Below are 25,300 nucleotides of genomic sequence, written 5' to 3' on the forward strand. Positions count from 1 at the left end.
AACACGTGCAACATGCTGCATAATAAAGCTCTCAATATATTAAGATCACGTTAAATACTTACTTATAACTTATTAATAAAGCAATCACAAGCAAACTTCGTATAACATTTTTTTATTATTTCTAGATTATTCTCCTAAAATATTGCCGTTAGATTAGGGGATATTGTTGGAAATTCCGACACTTTCCCCCTAAACATAGGGCACGACGAGAGGCAAGGCGTCGCGTAAGCAAGCGGGCCCCAGCGACGAGCGCCAGGCCCGGTCATAAACCACCCCCGAAGGCCCTTGAAAGGCCTTCGTCAAGAGGACTGCATGGGGACTTTGGCCAGACCGGGAAATATTCTTCGTTCGGAGTTATTAACGGCGACACATAGTGCGCAGCACAGCAATATAACGATATTATTATTATATTTTTAGTCCTCTTTCTTACATATCTTGTATAATATTAAAATAAGTTTCTTATCGGAAAACATTCGATCAATTTTATTTATATGTTAGCGTCAACGTATTTTGGGAGTGTTTCGAACGTGGTTAGGCCTTTGTTATTCGCCATAGGATGATGGCTTGCACGTGGCTCGAAAGAATGTTTGTATGAATGGAACCCGAGACTCTCGTCGATGGAAAAAACACATGGGAAAGTTTCGAAGGGGACCCTCTGGCAAAAAGACTAATTTACTTCACAGTATTTATCTCAGAATCTTTAATACAATCTGGTTTCGATATATTTTTAACAAATAAACTAAGAATTTATAAGAAATTTATTTTAATAATATCTCAATAATCATATGTTTTAGGCCATATATACTAGAATATTTTTTTAACGATTTATCGAAATTTAATAGCATAACCAAAAGAGAACAAGGACGAACGCACACTTCTAGTTTATAACTATTTGATAAAACTGCATTACATAAGTTAAAATAAGACGATCATTTAAATTTGAAAATGTTTATAATAACTAATGTGGCATTTGTTTAAAATGTACAAACGACTACTCCTCGGTAGTATAGTGGTCAGTATCCCCGCCTGTCACGCGGGAGACCGGGGTTCGATTCCCCGCCGGGGAGAGGATTATTTTTTTCTTTTTTTTACATTTTATTTTACTGTAACTCCATTATTTAATTTTAACACGGGCATAATTGACTGCCCATAACACTGCGTTCCCATATTTTATAATTATTTCTCTTCTGTATATATGTATTGCGTATCTCATGTGATAAGATATCAATCAATGAAATAGAATAAAATACTTATTTAATGCGATATTAAACTTTAAATAAAAGAAACGAAGATGTCTGCTTTCAATTATCGCACTTTTGAGTCGATTTTCTGCCTTTGGGGACTGGCCTATAGAATAGTTTATGGTTGCAGGCTTGTAAAACGTTTCGAGTGGTGGACGAGAGTTGGAAAGACATTTGTCAGTGACCCGTAGACCCCGTGTCGAATTTCGATAATAGTTATGCTGTCAGAATGGCCTCGAATTATAACCGCAACGAGTGTAAAACTGCCACGAATAAAAAGGATGACAATATTGTAAAAAATGTCGATTTAATAATTCTTTCAAACCTTGTATTCCTAATTATCTGTTACCCTTTCCATTGCTGACTTAATTCCATTTTTATTTACGTTACTGTTCATAACTTCGTAGAACCGGAAGTCACAGTCGATAGTTCATAAGAGTACTATATATGAAACTACAATATTTATCTTTCTTCTAAATCAATCATAAATAAAATTAACGATGACAACATTTTAGAAGATTTTATGCATCTACTACAGTTTTAACTGAGAAATAAAATACTATAAAAACCTTTCGCGTAATTATGAACGTTTTATTAATTGTGGTACTCGAATAAAGCATTTACGAGGTATAACAAATAATATAGTAAAGAATAATAACGAAAATACAGCCGGCAGGTCTTAAATGGGGGGGGAAAAGAAGTCAACGAGTCAAAAACTTAGATAAAACGTGAAATATTGCGATAGAGATACGTACGAAGATAAAAAAACATGTGCAACGATATTCGTAACTTGTTCATAGTATATCACACTCTCAATTTGGTTAGTTTAACCTTGTTGTTATCGTTTTCTGTTACAACCATTCATTAAGTATTTTGAACGGTGTTATTCGCGCCTGATTAACTGTTTATTATTCATAACTTATTACACGCTTGAAAGGAGGAAGTCCCGTTCATAAGGAAAGAGAGCATCGTTGACGACCCGTTTCCTTTCTTCGAAGCGTATAAAAAGAACGTCTCCAAACGGAAGTGAGTTTTCCATTCGATCGATCATTGCTACCAATAAAATATATCGCGTGCACGAAGATTGCGAAACGACAGGTTAGAAATCGTGCATTTCTTGTTAACTGACAACGAAATTAATTGATGCATCGATTACTCGCTTCGTGAAATCTAAAATTATAGAAATTAAAGATGCGTTCAACGTACTTCCTATCGCGATCGTAACGAGTTTCAACGTGCTTTCGTTTCTAAATAAATCGTTTTTAAGAATGTCTGTTTTGTGGAGCGATTCGGAGGTTATGCAGTCTTCAAGTATAGGTTTCTAATAATTATGAGATATTAAGCGATTCAAAAGTTGAATCAGAGGATGACTAGTAATTTTAAGCAACCTGTCTGTAATTAACTATAATCGCGTGTAATAGACTCTTATCAGTCTATAATTTATAGTTAATGAATCTAATATTCGCACCTATTAGCTCTATTACTTAGTCGATGCTTTTAGTTGGGGATTTTTTATTCTTAATTGACTTTCGATTTTTTTTATCGATTCTTTTGGTCAAGAATCTAGACCATCGTTCCCTAATACGAGAATTTCGATTTTCAGTTTGTTCGCCGCGAATTTCGAATAGATTTTGTTTCTTTTTTCTAAAATAGAAACAATTATTTGCGATTTATAGAATTTCCCTTGAAATAAATATTTTGAATATTCAGGACATTACGTATTAAGCATGCCCAAAGATATTAACACATTAACGACGGAGCATTTTTATTAAAACTTTGCTATAGGATGATTTTAATAATGTAGAATTCTTTCAACATGTGTATACTAAAAATGTGATAAGTGTTTTTGTAATTAATATAGTTTATTAAAATTTTCAGAAGTTATACGTGGATAATAGAATTTTTTTATTGTATTGTCGGAGGAATTACTATAAAAACACACATTTGTCGAAAAACGGAAATACTCGTTTCTCGTCGGTAATGTGTTAACATATTAAAATATTTAGTACCAAATACGAGGAAATCTAAGATGCGATATCTTTTGTTTCGACTCGTTCGCGCCTTGTTGCGAATTTCTCGGCGCGAGCACGAGCGGATAAAACTAGATTGTCCCGTAAATACTCAACAACCATCCTCGAAGTGTTTACTTTATTCTAGCAATGGTAAAATTCGATGACGAATCGTGTGAACGGCCGAAACCGTAAACATTCGCGATCTCCGAACGGGACGCTAGTTTTAAAGGTCGAGAATGTTTACGTAAAAACGATCGTTGTCACGAACGATCGACTCGATCCGATGGCCTCGATCGATGGCCAAACGCGAGCATCTATGACGTATATATAGGCGTCTAGCATTTCGACAGGTGGGCCAATGGGAACAATTGTCCCCACTTTTTGACTGTCGCGAAAGACGCTAAGAGTCGAAGCTAATTGCCAATAGAGGTGGAGAAATATCGATCGTTATCGATATAGCTTCTGCTGTCGAAAGGTATCGATGTATTTTTAACGATTATCGATGGTTCTGCTACTTTATTATTACTTATTATTAGACAGGATTTTTATGCAAATTCATATTTTTGTTGATAGATTTAATGAAATGGGAGCTTTGTGGTCTCAACCCCTAATTATAATGATTCTTATATTTTTGTATATTAAGTGCATACTGTAGTTTTTTGGAAATTAAAATTTTCTATAAATGCATAAACATCCGTAATCTACTTATTATGAATTGTATAATACATGTTAGTTTACATATTTCCATTTGTTAATGTACAGTTAACTATTAACTTTAACGCTCACATTTTTTCTAATCCATTAAAAATGATTAGTTTTTTTTACTTTTTTTTAATTTATTTCTAGGCTACGTAACAATGTGTTTTTTGTTAACACTTTGACGGCCGCTGTCACGTATACGTGACTATGCGACCTAGCAGACGTTGGCCACTGTCACGTATGCGTGATCTACTGTATCAGTCACCATTTCATCATACATTCAACTTATTACGTTTGTTGAGGTTACATTTATAATAATATTCCTAGCATCTTCGTGTATCTCACTTAAGTCTACAATATCAGTGACGGACAACGGTCTTCGCGCGATACGTGCGGCCATTAAAGTGTTAATTACTATATTGTATCTCATGTTTTAATACAGAATTTTTAACGTAGCGTAGATAATGAAGGAAAACGATTTTTAAGGGGTGATTCATAAAATAAATATTGAAGAGCACTTGACGTGCAGTGGAGACGAAAAGGGAGACACGATGGACGTCAGTGATGTCGTAACAGTTTTTGCAAATGGTGTTTAATGGGGGTTGATGTCATGCGTTACTCATTGCGAGCGTAGTAGGTGAAACAAGTTCGGCGGGAGACGCGTATTGTCATAAATGCTAGATTAGCCGCTGATGTCATAAACGCATAGCGTGGAGGGGTCTTCCGAGCTCGAGCACGCGTTTCCTTCCCATTATCCTTGATGATTCAGAGAACCTATTCGTTTTCGTTTCTTTCGAACATGGCCCCGCTTGTTCTCGCCTATAGGTCAAACCGTGAAGCGTCAGCAACGTTGGATTTACAAATCTCTCGTCGAAGTAACCCTTATGTCACTAATGTTTTCCATACTTTTCTGGACATTTGTACTTTGATAGACAATCAATTATCGAAATACAAAATGAAACACACGAATATGGAATTATAAGACGCTAACGCTACTTGTATTATGAAAATCTGTATTTGTCTCGCAAATATTAAACGTAAACAGATAATTAGAATCACACGTTTTGTTTATACTATGAGTGTAAAGAAGTGAAAAGAAGTTTTGGAAACAGTTTCTATAATAGTTTAACTATAGATAACTTTGGGAAGTCCACAATTGTCGAAATTAAACATTGTAGACCAAAATTATTTGAATTTACAGACATTGTTTTTATGAGGGCTTTATAGGGTGCCTGATTTCGAGATTAATATTTTTAATATTTGTATTCTTCATTTTTATTTTCTGGTTTCCCATGTCAATTTTGAATCGAAAGTTAATCCCAATATTTTCTTTTATTTTACTATATCGAATGGTTGATTGTTTAGGTAAGATCCTCAAGTATGATGGTCCGTTGATGATTATATACGACGTTTCCTTTTTGGGAAATTTGAATCCTGATGTTGGAGACTATTTTGGGCAAACTTTCCGAATTCTTTTATATCTCTTTTATATTACAGTTAAATCGTTTGCAAATAGGAAAATTTTCCAAGTGTTTTTACTCCTAGAATAGTGTCATTAATCCTCAGAAAAATGGCTTTAATTACTGAATCTTAAGTTTCTTTTATAAGGTCTATGATAACAGAGTGTTCATTGATCATTTTCACCATGTAAAATGTTTTAAAATAGGAAAACTTGCCAAGTGTTTTACCTCCTAGAAAGGTTTCGTTAATCCCAAGAAAAATGGCGGACTCATTATTGAATTTTAAGTCCCGTTTATAGGGCCTACGATTTTAAAGCGTTCATTGATCATTTCAACCATATAAAAAGTTTTAAAATAGAAAAACTTGTCAAGTGTTCTACCTTCTAGAATAATTTCTTTAACCTCAAGAAAAATGGCGGTCTCATTACTGAATCTTGAGTCCCGATAATAAGGCCCCTGATTTCAGAGCATTCATTGATCATTTCCACCATGTAAAAAGTTTTAAAACAGGAAAATTTGCCAAATGTTTTACTTCCTAGAATAGTTTCGTTGATCCCAAGAAAAATGGCGGACTCATTATTGAATTTTAAGTCCCGTTTATAGGGCCTACGATTTTAAAGCGTTCATTGATCATTTCAACCATGTAAAAAGTTTTGAAATAAGAAAACTGACCAAGTGTTTTACCTCCTACAATAGTTTCGTTTAATCTTTAAAAAAATGGCGGACTCATTACTAAACCTTGAGCCCCATTTATAAGGCCCCCGATTTCAGAGCATTCATTGACCATTTCCACCATGTAAAAGGTTTTGAAATAGGAAAACTGATCAAGTGTTTTACCTTCTAGGATAGTTTCATTAATCCCAAGAAAAATGGCGGCCTTATTATTGAATCTTAAGTCCCGTTTATAGGGCCTACGATTTTAAAGCGTTCATTGATCATTTCAACCATGTAAAAAGTTTTGAAATAAGAAAACTGACCAAGTGTTTTACCTCCTACAATAGTTTCGTTTAATCTTTAAAAAAATGGCGGACTCATTACTAAACCTTGAATCCTATTTATAAGGCCCACGATTTCAGAGCGTTCATTAATCATTTCGACCAAGTAAAAAGTTTTGGACAAACGCCATCGATATTATTCAATTTTTGCAAGCATAAAATTGCATTTTCACATCGTTTCCGACTTTTCGATGTCCAATGAGGAAAATGAAATTCCCCCAACACGACTTTTCGTCTAGTTTTTCCGAAACAGGCGGACCAATAACGACCGATCGTACGGGAAACACAGTTCGAACGCAGGGAAAGAGCTTTCCGGGGCTGTAAGCGGAGGAGGGGCCAAGATAACGAAAGAAGAGACGCGTTCCCCGCAATTTTGAAGTCAGGCTGGCAGCGTGCCATACCCTCTCGCGGCATCTCAGCGCCGGGAGAGCGTGGGAGTGGAATTCCCTGATTGTTACGAGCCTTATTTTGGGAGCGGACGGCCACAGCCGCCCGGAAGCGGGACTTACGAATTTGGAGCGGTGGCCCATTTTTTAACGCCGCTCCTACGCTCGGCCTGGCTCAACCGAATTCACCGGGCGATTCTTGGAACCGGTCCTCCCGCACCTTCAGAGTCGCCTTTCCCGTCTTGGCTTCGGTTTCCTCGAACTTTAGTTCCCTTCTGTCTCCCACGAATCGCAGCTTTTCGTCTGGACCAAGCTTTTATTTATCTTATAAAACGATTCGTGAGGAGAAGGTAATTTTTCTTCGAATTAGTTTCGAAATTAACTTACGAAATATCCTCTTCGAAGGGACGTTCGAAAGAAGATCTAATTAATCAATTTGTGCAACAAACGATGCATTGGTATTGACAAACTTAAACTGATCTTTTTCATTTGTGGGAAATTTAAATCTTTAAAAAACTAGAAAATGTACTTAATATGCGAAAATATAAGGAAATGAAAGTGAGATACGAATTATTATATTTAGGGGTTGAGACAACCCTCTACAAAGCTCCCATTTCGTTAATTCTATTAATAAAAATCCGCAGTCTAATAATAACTGAGAATATTTTAAATTCAACCTATAAAATAGTACTGTACAAAAAAATAGTATGAAGTTTCCTGAGATTTGTAATAATATTTTCCGAAATTAATGCAACCTAATGATTCAATTCGATTATATTTTCTGATAACCGAGGTCTCCAAGATCACCATTGCATGAGTAATAGTTAAATAAACAAACTCTAACCTACGTTTGATAACCTCGAGTGTTTAGTATAAACATACAAACTTTCAGCTTCCAATATGAATTTCTAACACTTAATATAATTCCAACTTGACGTTATCAGAGTCCAATTGTTCCCAAAGTTGGAGTTATTGATAAGTCAACAGTTTTAAAAATTCGTGGAGAATCAATGAATATTGCACAAACAAGAGACCTGGTGCAATAAAATTTTATAATTTTATAAAGTTTTAAAACATTTTCTCTCTCTTTAAATATTGTATAACGTCGCTGCATAATAAGGAAAGGAGATATTCGAGGCAAACACAATAATAACCCACTGTTCACGGTTCAAGCTAGTTCACGCGACACAGGGTTAAACAATCCTAGAAATCTAACTAACAAAGGGAGGTCATGACCTGTCAATCTGGGATTTGAACGAAATTTGGCAGAGTTGTAGGGGGCTGGTGTCCAAACGCAATCTGTAAAATACTAGACGTTTATAGCTAGTCGTTTGTTTAAAAAATGGCTTTAAAGTGTAAAGTTTCGAATTCGTCGGAACGACGTTTTTTTTTTTTAAGTTGTAGGTATCGACGAGTGGAATGCAAAAGTCGAATACATTTTTGTCGTAACATCAATAGTTTAAACAAAAATTTGAGTTTTTGTAACTCCGCGGATGGTTCGTGGCGTGCTCTCCTTTTTATCGCGTGTAACTTGGGCCAAATATTTGACAAGATTAAGACTAAACTTGGCAAATGTTGTGACGTTCGAACAGTGCTCGAAGGGAGCTAACGAGCACTCGCGTTTTCGGTGACTCGAAATCTGTGTACTTTGAAGGTGTACGCTTTTGGAGCTTCTCAGACGAACGAAGAGCAAATCATTGTAAATAATAGCGCGGCCAGGATGATTAGTTCCGAAAATAAGGATTGTCCGCGTCGACGGTTTCGGAATCGGCGCGAAAAGGACCTGGCATGTTTTCAGCTGACGTTAATCGCCGGTTACTCCGCGTCAACTGACCACCGAAATATTTTTCTGGATCTATTTTAAAACGTGCTCGATCTCCCTATAGTCGAGTAAGCTTCATTAAAGAGAAATTAAATTTTCGATTCAATTTCATTGTAACCTCGTCGATTAGCAAATAGAATCACGTTTAACGACTGCGAAAACGAAGATTTATTCTTGGAATTTCGTTACGGTAATCGTTGTGTCAATAACCGGGTATCCATTTCGAACATTTGCTCGTTGAAATATCGCAAAACCGCTTTGGATTATTTGGGCAATTCTGCCCTAATTTATGGTTGCACAGTAAACATGTGTGCACGGAGTTTTCGGTACTAAAATTTCAAACTTATTTGCACGTTTATTTACCAGCAGAATTATTGCCACGCTTCGTGCATTGTATTTTCTAAGTATTTTACAAAAATTTTCAAACATTTTTCTTTTGCTCCTTTCACTACAGAATGTTTTCTCGGTGCGTTTAAAATTTCTTTTTTTTTGCCACGGTGATACTTGACCATTACTTTTTCTTTATTTTGACGTTTTTAATAGCGATGAAAGCTCCTCCCCATTATTTTATCAATTTTTCTATGAGATTTTCCATTTTTCGTGAAATTACAATATTTCTCGCTTCTGCATTTCATTTTATACTTTCGTCCGCCATTGTTGTATAATATTATAATACAATGTGATTAATATAAATTCGTTAACTATAACGAAAATTTCCACCAGTCAATTATTCAAACCAAAATTATTCAGAACAAAAGCACCCTGTCTTTACAGAAAACAGACAATGCTAATAATTTTCTAAAATCGAAGAACCACATCCTATGTTACATTTACTTGTTTACAGTAACCATTTCTACCCTCTTGCTAATTATTTAATTAACCCTTTCTTTTTAAACTATATTTTGTGGCTCACTGTACGTTCGTTAGTAGTTGTATGAATTGCATACACGTTGTTAATAAAACAAAAAATTTTAGGCGACGTCCGTTCGGTGAAAATGAGTTCAAACACGGCCCCTTTCGGACGAATAATAATTTAAAAATTTCTGAATAGAAATCTCTCGCGTGGTCGTTTAATTTTTCGCGTAAATCCGCGATTTCTTTAACGAGGTTAGTAAATGTCCGGAGTGGAAAAGATCGCGGAAAACAACGCTACTATCTAATTCAAAATAGTCCGATCGAGGCCGTGTTTGGACTCATTTTTATCAGGAAGGTCTCGACAACTTAGTAAAATCCCTCTCATCGAGATAAGATAAAAACGATAAAAATTTCAGTTTTTATACATCGTTGATTCATCGTTGCGCCAACCGACATGCGCAGACAGCTAGAAACGTACGGTTGTTTCACTCTTTCCTATTGTCTGTCGCTTTCGTTCGTCTGTCGCGGGACTCTCTATAGCATGATTCGAGCTCGACAAGTTCTTGGAAACGAATCTTGCCACGTTTCCGTTAGTTGCGTGTCACCGAACTCGTGCTGCGCGCAGTGATCGAGATCTCGCTGAAATTTATCGCTCGCTGGGATTCGTGAATCGAGATAACCCGAATTTTGCCCTCTCCGACGTTCAATTAAACGAGCAAGACCGATTATTACTTTCGAGGAGTTCGTAATATGCGGATACAAGCTACAGAAAAAATTTCGGAAATTCCAGAAACCTCAAAATTAAAATTCCCTGAAATTATTATACGATCGATATTCAGAAAATCTATGAACACGTAAACATTGATCGAAATAAAATTTTCGGATTTATAATACTTTAATTTACATTCGTTTACGGTTTTGGTCAGGGTTTATGAATATTAAGAAAATTATAAATACGTAGATATTAAACTACATTTTCTTGACATTCTGAGATCGACGAGGATAAAATTTGTAACTCACTAGGAAATAAACAGATAATTTTAATCGTATTAACATCAATAACATAGAAATTTAAAAAAAAAATTGTTAACTCAACGAAACTTTCTTGATCGTGTGATTGCACGAATATTTTCTTCTAAGTCTATTTTTGACAAATCTAGTGCCACCAATTTTAACTCCATTTGTCCACCAAAATTCTAAAACATTACTAAAACACGTACAAATAAACCTTGTAAATTTGACTGCGAAAGGTGTTATAGTTTCTCTGCAAAAAATTCCCAAATTTTTCACTATTCTGCTGTGTGTAGCAAACGTGTTCAAATCTTTATAAACCTTCAATATTTCAACGAATTGGAGTGGTTTTGCACACATATGTACAGAGTGTTCGGCCACTCCTGGGAAAAATTTTAATGGAAGATTTTAGAAAACAAAATACGTCGAAAATCAAGGATACTAATTTGTTGATTGAGGCTTCGTTAAAAAGTTATTAAAAAACTAAATTAAAAAATTTCAAACCATTCACGGAAAAATTATTTTCGGTTGCGGTGGTCAATTATAATCATTTTTAGTGAATATACATACCCTCGAAATACTACGCACTTTCGAGAAAAAAATTCGAGTAAATGCTGAAAGTTATGGGTGAAAAAAGACTTTCGAATCGTCCTAGAAAAATTATTTTTAGTCGCAGGGGTCAATTGCAAACATTTTTGGTGAATAGACATACCCCCGAAATCCTACTCAGTTTCGAGAAAAAAATTTCTTACCAAAAATATAATTTCTGGCCAGAAATGTCTGCCCGAATTTTCATGCGAATCTTTAAAACGTCATAACTTCTAAACGGATTGGACGATTTTAATGTTTAAAAAAGCAAACTACGCGTATTTTGGTGGAGAATATGTATAAATCGCAAAAATATTCGAAAAGTTGCTCCCTGACCTCGCAACATGAGAAAAACTACATAAAAATGGTCCAATTTTTAAACAGTCATAACTCCTACAATAGTGAATATATTTCAATGAAACTTTTTTCTGAAGTAGAGCTTATGGGTACCTATAAAAAAGTATTAGAAAACTTTTTTGTAGGGCGTCAAACAAATTTATTAAAAATAAAAAACGAATTTTGAAGAAAAATCGATAGAGGGTAGGTGCCTAAATTTTTCGGCGAAATTGAAAAATTTCAAATCATTCTGGAAAAATTATTTTCAATTATAGGGGTCAATTATAACCATTTTTGGTGAACAGATATGTACTCGAAATTCTACGCACTTTCGAGAAAAAAATTCATTACTGAAAATATAATTTCTGGCCAGAAATGCTTCCTTGAAATTTCATGCAAAAGTTTAAAATGTCATAACTTCTGAACGGATTGGACGATTTTAAAGTTTCAAACGGCAAAGAACGCGTATTTTAATGAAGAATATGTAGACATTCCGAAAATATTCGAAAAGGTGTTCCTTGACCCCGTAAAATAAGAAAAACCCTATAAAAATGGTCCAATTTTCAAACGGCCATAACTCCTACAATAGTCAATGGATTTCATTGAAATTTAGTATGGAAGTAGAGCTCATGGATACCTACAAAAAAGTACTGAACAACTTTTTCATACAGCGTCAACCGAATTAATTAAAAATGAAAAACGAATTTAAAAAATATATCGAATAGTGTAAGTGCTAAAATTTTTCGACAAAATTAAAAAATTTCAAATCGTTCTGGAAAAATTATTTTTGCTTGCGGGGGTCAATTACAATCATTTTTGGTGAATACACATACCCCAAAAATCCTACCCACTTTCGAAAAAAAAATTCTTTACCGAAAATATACTGTATGGCCGGAAATGTTTCTATTACTTTTGAACGAAGCCTCAATCAACAAATCAGTATCCTTGATTTTCGTCTTATTTTGGCCTCTAGAATCTCCCATTAAAATTTTTCCCGGTGGCCGAACACCCTGTACATTTTGCCCGAAGGAAATGAACCGAGAAAAGATAGACATTGTGAAATTTTAATCCAGAGTGTCTTGATTCAGGAGTGGCAACACGTAGAGATACGTTACAAGTCCGGAGCTCCTGTCACCGGTGACAATCATGGCAGTCAACGTGTTAATGAAGATTGCATGTTGAACACAGATCCGTTTAGTGACAGTCTGCTTAGGAATGTCGTTACTTCCCGGTGAGAGATCACACGAAGGTTGTCGTGCTACCATTTCCTGCCTGCACGGTCGCTACGACTGGGAATAGTCGGGCGCTGCAGCCTGGCATGATTGCTATCGAACCGTTAGCTATTCGTTCGATCGTCGCAACTGCCCGTTCGCCAGCGGTGCGTTCGCCCTAACGAGTAAGAGAAGAGCATGATTGCGCGTAGGTGTTCGCTACACTTTGCCACGAGCGCAGAACTTTTCCCATAACGGTTCTGCTAGGAACATTTTCCAAGTACGGTAAACTCCTTATCGATGGCGCGGCCAGCCATGCGATATGAAAAAGGCGTTAAGCTTGATTCCCACCAGCGTTCTCGACTAACGCTTACGCGATGCACACACATCGAGCAGAAGAAACTATTAGGTCGTCCCATGAGTTCGTGCTATTCCATGTTCTGATACTCACGTGGATTGTAATTTAATCGAAAACGAACGAAATTTGTCGTTTCAAGGGATTTCTGAAGTTTTGAGCTTTCTTCGATGCTGACATCATTATAATATACAGGGTGTTCCGCATTTTTCCGTACACACTTCAGCAGTGTGTCCTACAAGTAAATCTAAGACTAAAATGTTATGTAACAAAAAATGTATAAATGTTTTGTTAAGAAGTTATAACAAAAATATGAACTATGAAACTCGGTTGAGATTCGAGACATCAGGAATTTATAATAAAATAGAATCAATATTTTGCAAGCACTCGATATCGTGAGTTTCTTTCCAATTTACTTGAACAATAGTTCAAAATTTTATGGCAACAAAAAGTTATCATTGAAGAAAGAATACTTCAGTTCCTAAGATAAATGATAGAAACTAAACTCGGATAAAAAAATGTTTAAGTCATCCACATAATTCTACGTTAAAAATATTTTTTCGTGCCTCAACTAGCAGTTGCTCTCTTTAAGCAAAATTTTACCAAATTTGTTTGTTTAGTAAATAAAAAACATCACATTTCATATTTTTGTCGTAACTTCTTAACAAAGCATTTATGAATTTTTTGTTATACAGGGTGTCCCAGCATCGGTGGTGCAAGCGGGAAGGAGGTGATTTTACACGAAGAAACAAATCGAAAATAAAAAATGAAATTTTGTTCGTTTGAGGTTTCGTTGTCGAGAAAATCAACTGTGAATATTTACAGGATTTAAATGAAAATAAGGTAATTAACTTATTAAACTAACTTAATTAATACAAAAATTGTTGAAAATTGTTTATTGTGATGCATACACAACTATACTTTCTGAATTATATTTGTATGAACATACATTCTAATGTATTCTCTGTCTTTAAATTTTCAAATACCAAATGATTCCCACTTTTAATTGAGGAAGGCTTAAAATATTCCTCATACACTTTCGTTTTAACATGGCCCCATAGATAAAAATCAAGGAGTATCAAATCTGGAGACCATGATTAGTCAAAACCAAAGATAATAACGTACTAACAATAAGACAACAAATAAAATTGTGATACATGCTCAGGAGGTTTTATCAACACGTGTGTATAGAAGTGCAGAAAACACAATAAAAGTCTGTATTGAGATTTATCCGAAATAGTTAAATGTACACATACTCAGTGAATATTCAAAATCAATTTTACCAACAACAAAGCCCCTAATGAACAAATTTTATTCTTTAATTTTGATTTGTTCTTTCATGTAGAATAACCCCCTGATGCTGGGACACCCTGTATAACACTTTAGTCTTATTTATAGAACACACTATTGAAGCGTGTAAAAATGCGGAACACCCTGTATAATAATTCATAGAAATTTGAAAGAAATAGATATTGTGTCTACTATGTTTGGAATTCACACTGACTTACGGAACGAAATTTTCTTGATCGAGTGTGATTACGTGAATATTTTTGTTAGCATATGATAAAACCGAACCTCATAAGTAAATTGTGGATGTGTTATATATTTATGAGAAATATTAATTCTCAAAAAACTACAGAATGCAAAAATATAAGAAATACTTGAAGTGAGATACGAATTATTATATTTAGGGGGTTGAGACAACCATCTACACAGCTCCCATTTCATTAATTCTATTAACAAAAATATGAATTTGCATAAAAATCCGCAGTCTACTTATAAGAAATAAAATACAACGATCCCCGGGTTTATTAGTGGGTAAACAATTTGAAAATTTTAAGGTTTTAATGAAAAACATAGAACTACATTTTAATAAAGAAGTTTTGTAGCGACGATATAATAACTTTGACAAAGGGAAGGGAGTTGTTGAACGGAAAGAGGTTTACTGTTTTTCCAGTATAAAATTCCATTATATGATTGTAATAAAATTTTTTAAGTTGCAGCACAAAACGAACATATGAGACAATCTAATATAGAATCGTTTTGGAACCGGAAGAGACGCTTGGATTACTTTAACCGCTCCGTTGATCCTTTGTTAGGGGTAAGTTTGACTGATTTATCACAGAATTGCATATTTCATGAATTTTTATAATATTATACACGATGCATCTATGTTAAATGGCTAAACATAGTAGTTTTTATAAAATGATCAGATATCTATTCCCCATTCTTTCAACCTCCTCAAAAAAAAAGAAAATCATTAAACAGATTTGTGAAAATATTCTAGTAGATGGTTGCAAAGTTCAAAGGGAAATAAGTACCAATAATAACATTAAGAAATTATTAAATTGAACGTTATTTATAGTTATTTAATTAGGTTATTCCTCGACTGTTATTTGTTTCTTAACCAACCTTACAATTAGACTATGGATGTTTATGTATTTATGGGAAATTTGAATTTTTAGAAAACTACAGAATGCACTTAATATGTAAAAATATAAGAAATACGTAAAGTTAAAATAATCCTCTACACAATTTCCATTTCATTAATTCTATTAATAAAAATATGAATTTGTATAAAAATCCACAGCCTATTTATCGTACACCAGCCACTATTACCAACACTTACATATCCTTACAAACTCAATCAACTCCAATTACCAATATATCAATGTCCACACAAATGCAGGACAATTAGGGACGTCACTTTATGCTCATCCAATATAAGATAAGATTAATCAAAATCTTTCTCAACTCGTCTAATATTGCTTGTCACTTATTTCTGCGAGTTCTAGGCCCCGAATGTATCCGTAAGGATTCTTGTTGCTCCCGAGAAAAAAAGGTACTTTGTAAATATACGTTCGCCAGGTGAGGAAGGGTGGCAGAGGATATTTCTCGGAGTCGTTGAAGTTCCAGGAACGTTTCGTTCGATCCAACCTTTGCAAATCCGTCTCTTTCTTTTTCCCCATGGTCACCAATACGTTTCTCTCCTCTCTTCTCCTTCATTCACTTCTACGAAACTTTCATAATGCCACTGGTAGCGCGTTGCTGGAAGTTTCAATCAGGAAAGATTGCGGTGTAAAAGCATTCCTTCCCGATTCGTGTATTTTCCATGAAAAGCATTCGTTTCGATAGAAAGCTCGTGCGTTCCTATTCTAAACAAACTCGACTGTATTGTTTTTCCCAAAAGCTATTTATATAATCGATAATTAGCATCTGTTACTTTCTTACGCCAATTCACGATTACGAGATTTTTAATCCTTAAGTGAACTCTAAATCTCAAATGAATTATTGTACTTAATGTTGATTTTTACCAGACTGGTAAATAGAAATCAACTTTAAAGCATTTAAAAAATAATGAACTAATGGAGGATACATAAATTTTCGAATAATCACATTTACATATATTAAATAGTTATATATATGTATAATCCACGTTAAAGAGTTAAAAATTCATGAAATCAGAGAAGCTTTAGTCTCGAATATTTCATAAACTAATCGGGTACCATTAGCTTCAGTGTCTTAACACCTACGACTATGTAAAAGCTGATCAAAAAATGAGAGCTTCAGATTTTGGGACGTTTTCTTCTAAGAGCTCTAGGGCTGTTTGACTCTATTTGAGTTTTATCTACTCTCTGACCTCTAAGGGAGTTTGGATCCAGAATTTCTAGCTCTCTTCATGCTTAGAATCATCGAAGAAAGGTACTTAAATGACACCTTAATTCTAAACGCAATTGCAAGCGAGGACCTTTTTTCTTGGGTCTCTTTTTGGTCCCTTAAACATGGAAAACAATTAGTGTGGCTCCACGTATTATAGTGTATTTAGGCTCTATTGAACTGTATCATACAATCTATCTCTTAAAATACTTTCTCTCCTTTTTTTCAGGTTAACAAAACAGGTAACATTGTCTTAGCTACGAGAGCACTTTTTGACATCTCGTTCAATTTGCATTATTTTTCATAAAAAAATATCGTGTACACTTAAAATATTACAAAATATATGAAATCCCAGTTTAAAATCTTTTTTTAAAAAAATAACAAGATTTGAAAGATGCACATCTGGATTGGAACTAGAAAAATTAATTCTCGAATTGAGACGTTGAACAAAATAGTACGAAACAAATTTTAAATTATGTATTTTATAATGGTCTAAATTAAAAATTGACTTAACCTAACTCAGACCTGACCCAGAATTTCTAGCTCTCTTCATGCTTAGAATCATCGAAGAAAGGTACTTAAATGACACCTTAATTCTAAACGCAATTGCAAGCGAGGACTTTTCTTGGGTCTCTTTTTGGTCCCTTAAACATGGAAAACAATTAGTGTTGCTCCACGTATCATAGTATTTAGACTCTATTGAATTGTTTCATACAATCTGCCTCTTAAGATACTTTTTCTCCTTTTTTTCAGGTTAACAAAACAGGTAACATTGTCTTAGCTACGAGAGCACTTTTTGACATCTCGTTCAATTTGCATTATTTTTCATAAAAAAATATCGTGTACACTTAGAATATTACAAAATATATGAAACCCCAATTTATGATCTGTTCTTTAAAAAATAACAAGGCCCAAAAATTACACATCTGAACAAAATAAATTTGGTTAAGAAACGTGAATTTTATCAAGGTTACAAAAATAAGTACCGAAACAAATTTTATGTTACGTAATTTACAATGGTCCAAAATCAAAATTTTACTGTTAATATCATACTATCTTAATCTGACTACGAACGCGATAAATGAAACTTTTTTGCCTCCAAGAAATTTGCAAATAAGGCCCTCTTTTCTTGGGGCCTCTTCTAACTGGCCCAAGTCTGTAATATTCCAGCGAGCGATCCAGGACCCGGAAACATCGAGGACAAAGAGCCAGTTCGGGCTCGACGGGGCACAAATTCTGGGTACTGTTTCGGGACAGTCGCGAAAGAGTTGGAACGTCGCCCGGCCGACAAAAGGCCCTTCGCAGCAATTTCTGCCCGTAAGTCCGCAGGCGGCGGGGCCCGATTCGCGGAGCTCCCGGCGCAAATCTCAATGCTGGAAAGCGCGCGGGGTCCCCGGGGCACCGCGAAATCACCGGAATGCCTGAACTGGTCGATGGAATCCGTGTAAAGGCGATTGCCGGGGCAGCGAATCGGGACAAAATCGGGCCCCCGCCCGTCGCGAAAGAAAGAAGATATTCCCCGCGCGTCAGGATTTGCTCTGGAATCCCGTTCGGTAATTCATGGAGACAAAATCGTACGATCGGATGGCTCTTCCACGAAAAGGATGTTCTCTCCGCTCGGAGGCGGGTAACCGAAAGCACGACACAGTCGTTTTAGAAGCCGTCCGGCGGTGCTTTGGTAGCTTCACCTAACTGGCTCTTCCTCTTTCGTATCACGATTTTCTTTTTTCAGTCAACGAGAGTTTGGAATCTCGATGCAATTGTGATTAAAATGTAGACCTAGGCACGATACGTTCACGAAAGATTTCGTTCAAGCGTGTTATCGTGATTTTTCTTGGGGGTCAAATTCAACGTTACAGCCCTGAGAAAAGGAGGACACGGATCGATTTCGATTTTAATATGCTATTGCAGAATGAGGTGCTGGTACTGGACGATTTTTAAGATATAAATAATTGAAGTTACATGTATGGATTTCAATATCACTCGAGCTAGATCTTTTAAGAGATACATTGATACTATCATATACAAAATATACAAAACTTATGCAGGGTGTTCGGCCACTTTTGAGACAAATTTTAATGGGAGATTATAGAGGATAAAATAAGATGAAAATCAAGAATACCAATTTGTTGATTGTGGCTTCGTTAAAAAGTTATTAACGTTTAAAGTTCCGTCTGTAGAATGGCAATCTGCGAACAGCTGCGTGCGTACGACAGTGGTTCTCACTCGGCATGAGAAACTCTACTTACTGACGTATCGACAGCCATACAGTTTTGCGAGTGAAAACCACTATCACGCGTATGCAGCTACAGACGGAACTATAAACGTTAGTAACTTTTTAACGAAGCCTCAATTAACAAATTGGTATTCTTAACTTTCGTCTTATTTTGGTCTCTAAAATTTTCCATTAAAATTTTTCCCAGGTGTGGCAGAACACCCTGTATATGTAATTTTTGATACACTGATGGACTCAACTCGTCATTCTCTATAAGAAATTACACAGGTAATTGTATCGAGAAACCTTTACTTTAGGAGATATTTTAATTTAAATATTGCAGAGTACTGGTACAACTGCAGCCATGTTTTTATATATTAACGTCATATCGATATCTATTCTTGTTTTTACTAGTTTTTTTTAAGGTTTTGATAGATTATTATTATCGAAAATAATGTTGTGTATTTTTTATATATAATCATTTGTTTTATATTTGCATTCTAGTACTATTCTTTTATTGGTATTTCTCACTACTATCATAAAAAGTATTCAAATATGGTCCTGTTTGGTATCATTTCCATTGGAAAAAGCTCAGCAATACCATTAAAATAATCTCATAATTGCAAGTTGGAAAATAAAAAAATTATATTTTTGTTTTTTCGGTGACTCATTTGTAATCGCTAATGACACCACGAAAAATATCGAGGAAAAAAATAGCAAACATTAACGAGGGACCACTGGAATACTATTCTTTCCTCCTCCTAAGTTTCACTTTTTCGATATTTGGTGATAAGAATTTTTGGTTACGTCGTGTATCTTTGACTTTTTAGACGTGCTCCACTTCCTCGTTCCTCTCTGACGTTAATATTCTCATGATTTACAAGCTCTTAGCGTGCCATTAGGATCTCTATTTCATTCAGTAGGAGTGCTGTTGCTTCCTCAGCGTCGACATCTCCTTCGTTTTCGGCTATCTGCTTCTTTACCCAGGGGATGGTTATATTTTTTCTCTCGACTGGCAAGTTCACCGTAGACGGTTACTATACTTCTCATTTCATTTTTTTCTTTTCTTGAAATCTCTAATCTCCCCCATAGTTCCTTCAATTTTTTAATTACATCGAATGACAACACCCTAGAAACTACTCAAGTTTTATCTGAGCCCTTTTTCAATACAACCAGCAGTTTTGAAAATATTTCAACTTCCAGTCTTAGGCCACTCACCCTGTATATACACACGTGTTTGGATTCGAGTTATTTTTAACCTCTTGACATATGATTTAATTCCAAATAATTTTTCAAGCCTACACTATTTAATTTTGTTTACATTTATTCGTCCAAGGAATACCCACAAAAAGAATAGATTTATATTACGAATACATCGTGAATATAAAAGTGTGTTGATTTTAATACAGGATAACCAGCGCACAGTGGGGTATTTGCCCCAAAAAGCCGTACATAAGACGATTTTTAAAATTTGACGTAAACTACAATATTTTTACTGTCTGAGATAGTTGAATATGTGAGGAGCATTGTATCAACATTCTTTTTTTTATTTGTGCACTCATAAACTGCTATGCATTGTCGAAAATTAAAGAGATTTTATGGTACACGTTTCTACCTTAACCATTCTCTGAAAAACTGTTCGTTTATTAGCAATTTTTACATATTCTAAAGAAGTTGTATAAACATTTCCATTATGGAAGCTTTTCAGATAAGTACATATACAGGGTGTTCGACCACGCCTGGAAAAAATTTTAATGGGAAATTCTAGAGGCCAAAATAAGACGAAAATCAAGGATACTAATTTGTTGATTGAGGCTTCGTTCAAAAGTTATAGAAACATTTCCGGCCAAACAGTATATTCTCGGCAAATAATTTTTTTTCTTGAAAGTGCGTAGGATTTCGGGGGTATGTGTATTCACCAAAAAAGATTGTAATTGACCCCTGCAACTAAATATAATTTTTCTCGAATGATTAGAAATTTTTTAATTTCGCCGAAAAATTTCAGTACCTACCCCTGTCGATTTTTCTTAAAAATTCGGTTTTGATTTTTAGTAATTTTGTTTAACGCCCTACAGAAAAGTTGTCTAATACTTTTTTGTAGGTACGCATGAGCTTTACTTCAGGAAAAAGTTTCATTGAAATATATTCACTATTGTAGAAGTTATGGCTGTTTGAAAATTGGACCATTTTTATGAGGTCTTTCTTATTTTGCGGGGTCAAGGAACAACTTTTCGAATATTTTTGCGATTTGTACATATTCTCCACCAAAATACGCGTAGTTTGCTTTTTTAAACATTAAAATTCTTCTATCCGTTCAGGAGTTATGACGTTTTAAAGATTCACATGAAATTTTGAGGTAACATTTCCGGGCAGAAATTATATTTTCGGTGAGGAATTTTTTTCTCGAAAATGCGTAGGATTTCGGATGTATGTCTATTGACCAAAAATGATTGTAATTGATCCCTGCAACTAAAAATATTTTTTTTAAGATGATTTGAAACTTTTTAATTTCACCGAAACATTTGTCCAGTTTCCGGAATTTTTTTTCTCGAAAGTGCGTAGAATTTCGGGGGTATGTTTATTCAACAAAAATGATTGCAATTGACCCCTGCAACCAAATATAATTTTTTTCGAATGATTGGAAATTTTTCAATTTCGTCGAAAAATTTGTCCAGTTTTCGGAATTTTTTCCTCGAAAGTGCGAAGAATTTCGGGGGTATGTATATTGACCAAAAATGATTTTATTTAACTCCCGCAACCGAAAATAATTTTTCCGAAACGATTTGAAACTTTTTAATTAAATTTTTTAATAACTTTTTAACGAAGCCTCAATCAATAAATTGATATTCTCGATTTTCGTCTTATTTTGCACTCTAAAATCTCACATTAAAATTTTTCCCAGGGTTGGCCGAACACTCTGTATATTAGTAATAAATTGATTAGTGATAATAAATTCATACATATGTACGTTATGAACAAGAAATATTATAGATAAACAAATTTTACTACGTTTTTAACTTCACTGGAACTAAGATTCGTTGATTAAAATATTAGAAAAACACTAAGAAAATCATGCTTTTTTCGACAAGCTTCGACTAAAAGCTATCTTAAAACTATCCTAAAAGCAAATGATTATATCTTTTGATAGTATGCATTCATAAAAATTGCAAAATATATTGTTTACCATTACCTGTATTTGATAAATATCAAGAAAATTGTAGAATTTGACACATTCACTTTTAAGGGCGGATTTTATCTCCTGGACACTCGTTTCAATAAAATTAGGATAAAGCAGTGTTTCTCAAACTGGGTTCCATGATGGTTAATTTTGGGGTTCCGCGAGACAAGTTGTGATATAACATTAAAATAAGATTAGCTGCAATATTTTCATAGAAACGCATTAAAATATTAACAAACTACTATTATTAAAAACAATTACATCCTTCGCACTGAACTTGTGTTTTTTAATTAAAAACATTTCTTTGCAATTTATTACAACACTTAACCTAGTTACAACGTTTTATACGAATAAATAAAATGACATCATGATTTTTATTTTATTTAATATCTATGATAGTATTCTAGACACTGAAGTTCATGTTAGCATCGGTGTTTTCGGTCACTGGACTTTGTATTGGAAACGCTATGTACACGAAAATCACTCAGATGTCTACACCGATGTCAACGCTAATATCTCTGCTTAGAAGTTTAGGTATGGCAAGGGTTCCATGATCCGTAAAAAGTTTGGGAAACCCTGGTGTAAACTATCCAAAAATGGAAAGTTTAAATTTCAATGATCAAATTTCAATGAATATTAACGAAATTATGGGAGTTTGACTGTGCGTCGTCCCCGTATGAAAGATTTTGGATTTCCCTGCGTGTAACCCGATCGAGGGGAGTCGACGCCCACATGGACGAAAGCCGGTCGATTAGCGGCGTCGTTCGACGAAGATCCCCGAGGAACGAGAGCCGGTGTACGCTTCCAGGGATCAACACCTCCCTCGAAAAAGCAGCGGGGACGGTGAACGGGAAGAAAGGGAATGGGGACGGAGCCGTATCAATCGCACGCGTCCGTCGAGGGAACGTCGAACCGCGGCGAGTAAGAGAAATAGAGCAAAGAGAGCAACCCGGGGGTCTTCTCGCAGAAGGGAAACGATCTCCTCCATTCAACAGGCGGCAGGTACGATTTCCAATCGGGGGACCGCTTCCTTGAAACGGGTACCCCTTCTGCGGGATCCTGAACGACGGCACGGGGAGGCCGCAGCTCGGAATACTGGTTCTAACCGTGGCTCCATTCAAGCGTTCTTGCGCCGTTGGCATCCCCTCGATTGCTTACCAAGAAACTCCTTGATATTCCGCCGTTGAACCGATCCAGTTCGTCCGCGAGCGTTGATAATGCCGACCGGGGCGAAATAAAATAACGAGAAACTACAGTTTGGGGAGGAACGAGAAGCAACTCGGGGGAGGTTACGACGGAATCGGAAATTCGCGACGTCCTTTGTCTCTTTCGACGACTGGATGTTCGATTCATTTTTTCATCTATTGGGTTGTTTGGAAAGTAGTTTCGTTTTCTTACCGATGGACGCGTCAATTGTATTTTTAACCAACTTCTTTCTAAACCGTATTCTCATTAGATATTTTTACAGCTGACATTTCAAGGCTTGTTTGTAAAAAATTTTGTTTTCTTTGGTGTCCTGTAAAATATGAAAATGGGAAGCTGCATTTTCGGCATATTTTGCGTTTTTATTACCGAAAAGGTATGAATGCTGTTCGAGAAAGAATAAAATTATGTGACGTGTATGGAGATGATGTTTTAACAGAATGGCAGTGCCGACACTCGTTCACAAAATTTCATTCCCGCAATTTTGATATGGAAGATACCCCAGGTTTTGGATGGCTAGTTAAAGCCGACGAAGACAAAATAAAGGTATTGGTTGACGCAAATCGATGAATAACAACACGAGAAATCGTTGAGAGGTTAAATTTGTCGAATTCGATCGTTTGTGATCACATGAAAGACTTGATTTCGTTTCAAAGCTCGACATTTGGGTTCCACCATGATAATGCCAGACCTCACGCAAGTTTAGTAACTCGTCAGAAGTTATTGCAGTTTGGATGGGTTGTGCTACCACACCCACCATATTCCCCAGATCCGGCACTATCGGATTATTACTTATTCATCACTTGCATCAGTTTTTTATAAATAAAGCATGGAATGGAATCATGCTACTACCAGGAAGATGGCAAAAGGTGTTGGACCAAAATGGCCAATACATAATTCAATAAAATGTTTATATATTATAAGAAAATTGTTCCTTTCCACGAAGAAGAAAAACGAAATTACTTTCCGAACAATCCAAAAGAATTACCGTGTTGCTGTTCGTGGAAAACTGAACGTGCCTATTATGAAAGTTCAATCTTCAAACTCCCATAACTTCGTTAATAGTCGTTGAAATTTTTATGAGAAAGAAAGTATTTTAAAGTTTGAACTTCTTATTTTTTAGATACTTTGCACCAGTTTTTCGAAGCGGGTTCCCAGGAGATAAAATCTGCCCTGAAAAATGTCAAATTGTACTTTCTTGATATTTATCAATCACAGATAAGAGTAAACAATACATTTTGCAATTTTAATAAATGTATACTATCAAAAGATATAATCATTCGCTTTTAGTTCAAGCTTGTCGAAAAAAGCATGGTATTCTTAGTGTTTTTCTAATATTTTAATCAACGATTCTTAGTTCCAGTGAAGTTAATAACATAGTAAAATTTGTTTATCTATAATATTTCTTGTTCATAACATACATATGTATGAACTTATTATCACTAATTAATTTATTACTAATATACAGGGGGTTCGGCCAATCCTGGGAAAAATTGTAATGGGAGATTCTAGGAGCCAAAGTAGGACGAAAATCAAGAATAACATTTTGTTGATCAAGACTTCGTTAAAAAGTTATTAACGTTTAAAGTTCCGTCCGTACTGAATTTTTTTCTCGAAAATGCGCAGGATTTCGGGGGTATGTATATTCACCAAAACTGATTGCAATTGACCCCTGCAACTGAAAATAATTTTTCCAGAACAATTTGAAATTTTTTAATTTCATCGAAAAATTTAGGCACCTACCCCCTGTCGATTTTTCTTACAAATTAGTTTTTGATTTTTAGTAATTTTGTTTGACGCTCTACAGAAAAGTTGTCTAATACTTTTTTGTAGGTGCCCATGAGCTTTATTTCAGGAAAAAGTTTCATTGAAATATATTCACCATTGTAGGTATTATGGCTGTTTGAAAGTTGGACCATTTTTATGGGGTCTTTCTTATTTTGCGGGGTCAAGGAACAATTTTTTCAATATTCTTAGGATTTCTACATATTCTTCACGAAAATACGCGTTGTTTGCCGTTTGAAACATTAATATCGTCCAATCCGTTCAGAAGTTATGACGTTTTAAAGATACGCA

The 25,300-nt window shown here is 35.1% G+C and overlaps 1 non-coding gene across 1 annotated transcript; it reads left to right on the forward strand.

Moving 5' to 3' along the window:
- The first annotated feature begins 995 nt into the window (after positions 1-995).
- Trnad-guc (transfer RNA aspartic acid (anticodon GUC)) lies at positions 996-1,067 on the forward strand. The gene has a single exon. It is a non-coding gene; the product is annotated as a tRNA-Asp (tRNA).
- Positions 1,068-25,300: the final 24,233 nt, after the last annotated feature.

This window comes from Colletes latitarsis, chromosome 2 (genome assembly GCF_051014445.1).
Source record: "Colletes latitarsis isolate SP2378_abdomen chromosome 2, iyColLati1, whole genome shotgun sequence".
In the NCBI taxonomy this organism is placed as follows: domain Eukaryota; kingdom Metazoa; phylum Arthropoda; class Insecta; order Hymenoptera; family Colletidae; genus Colletes; species Colletes latitarsis.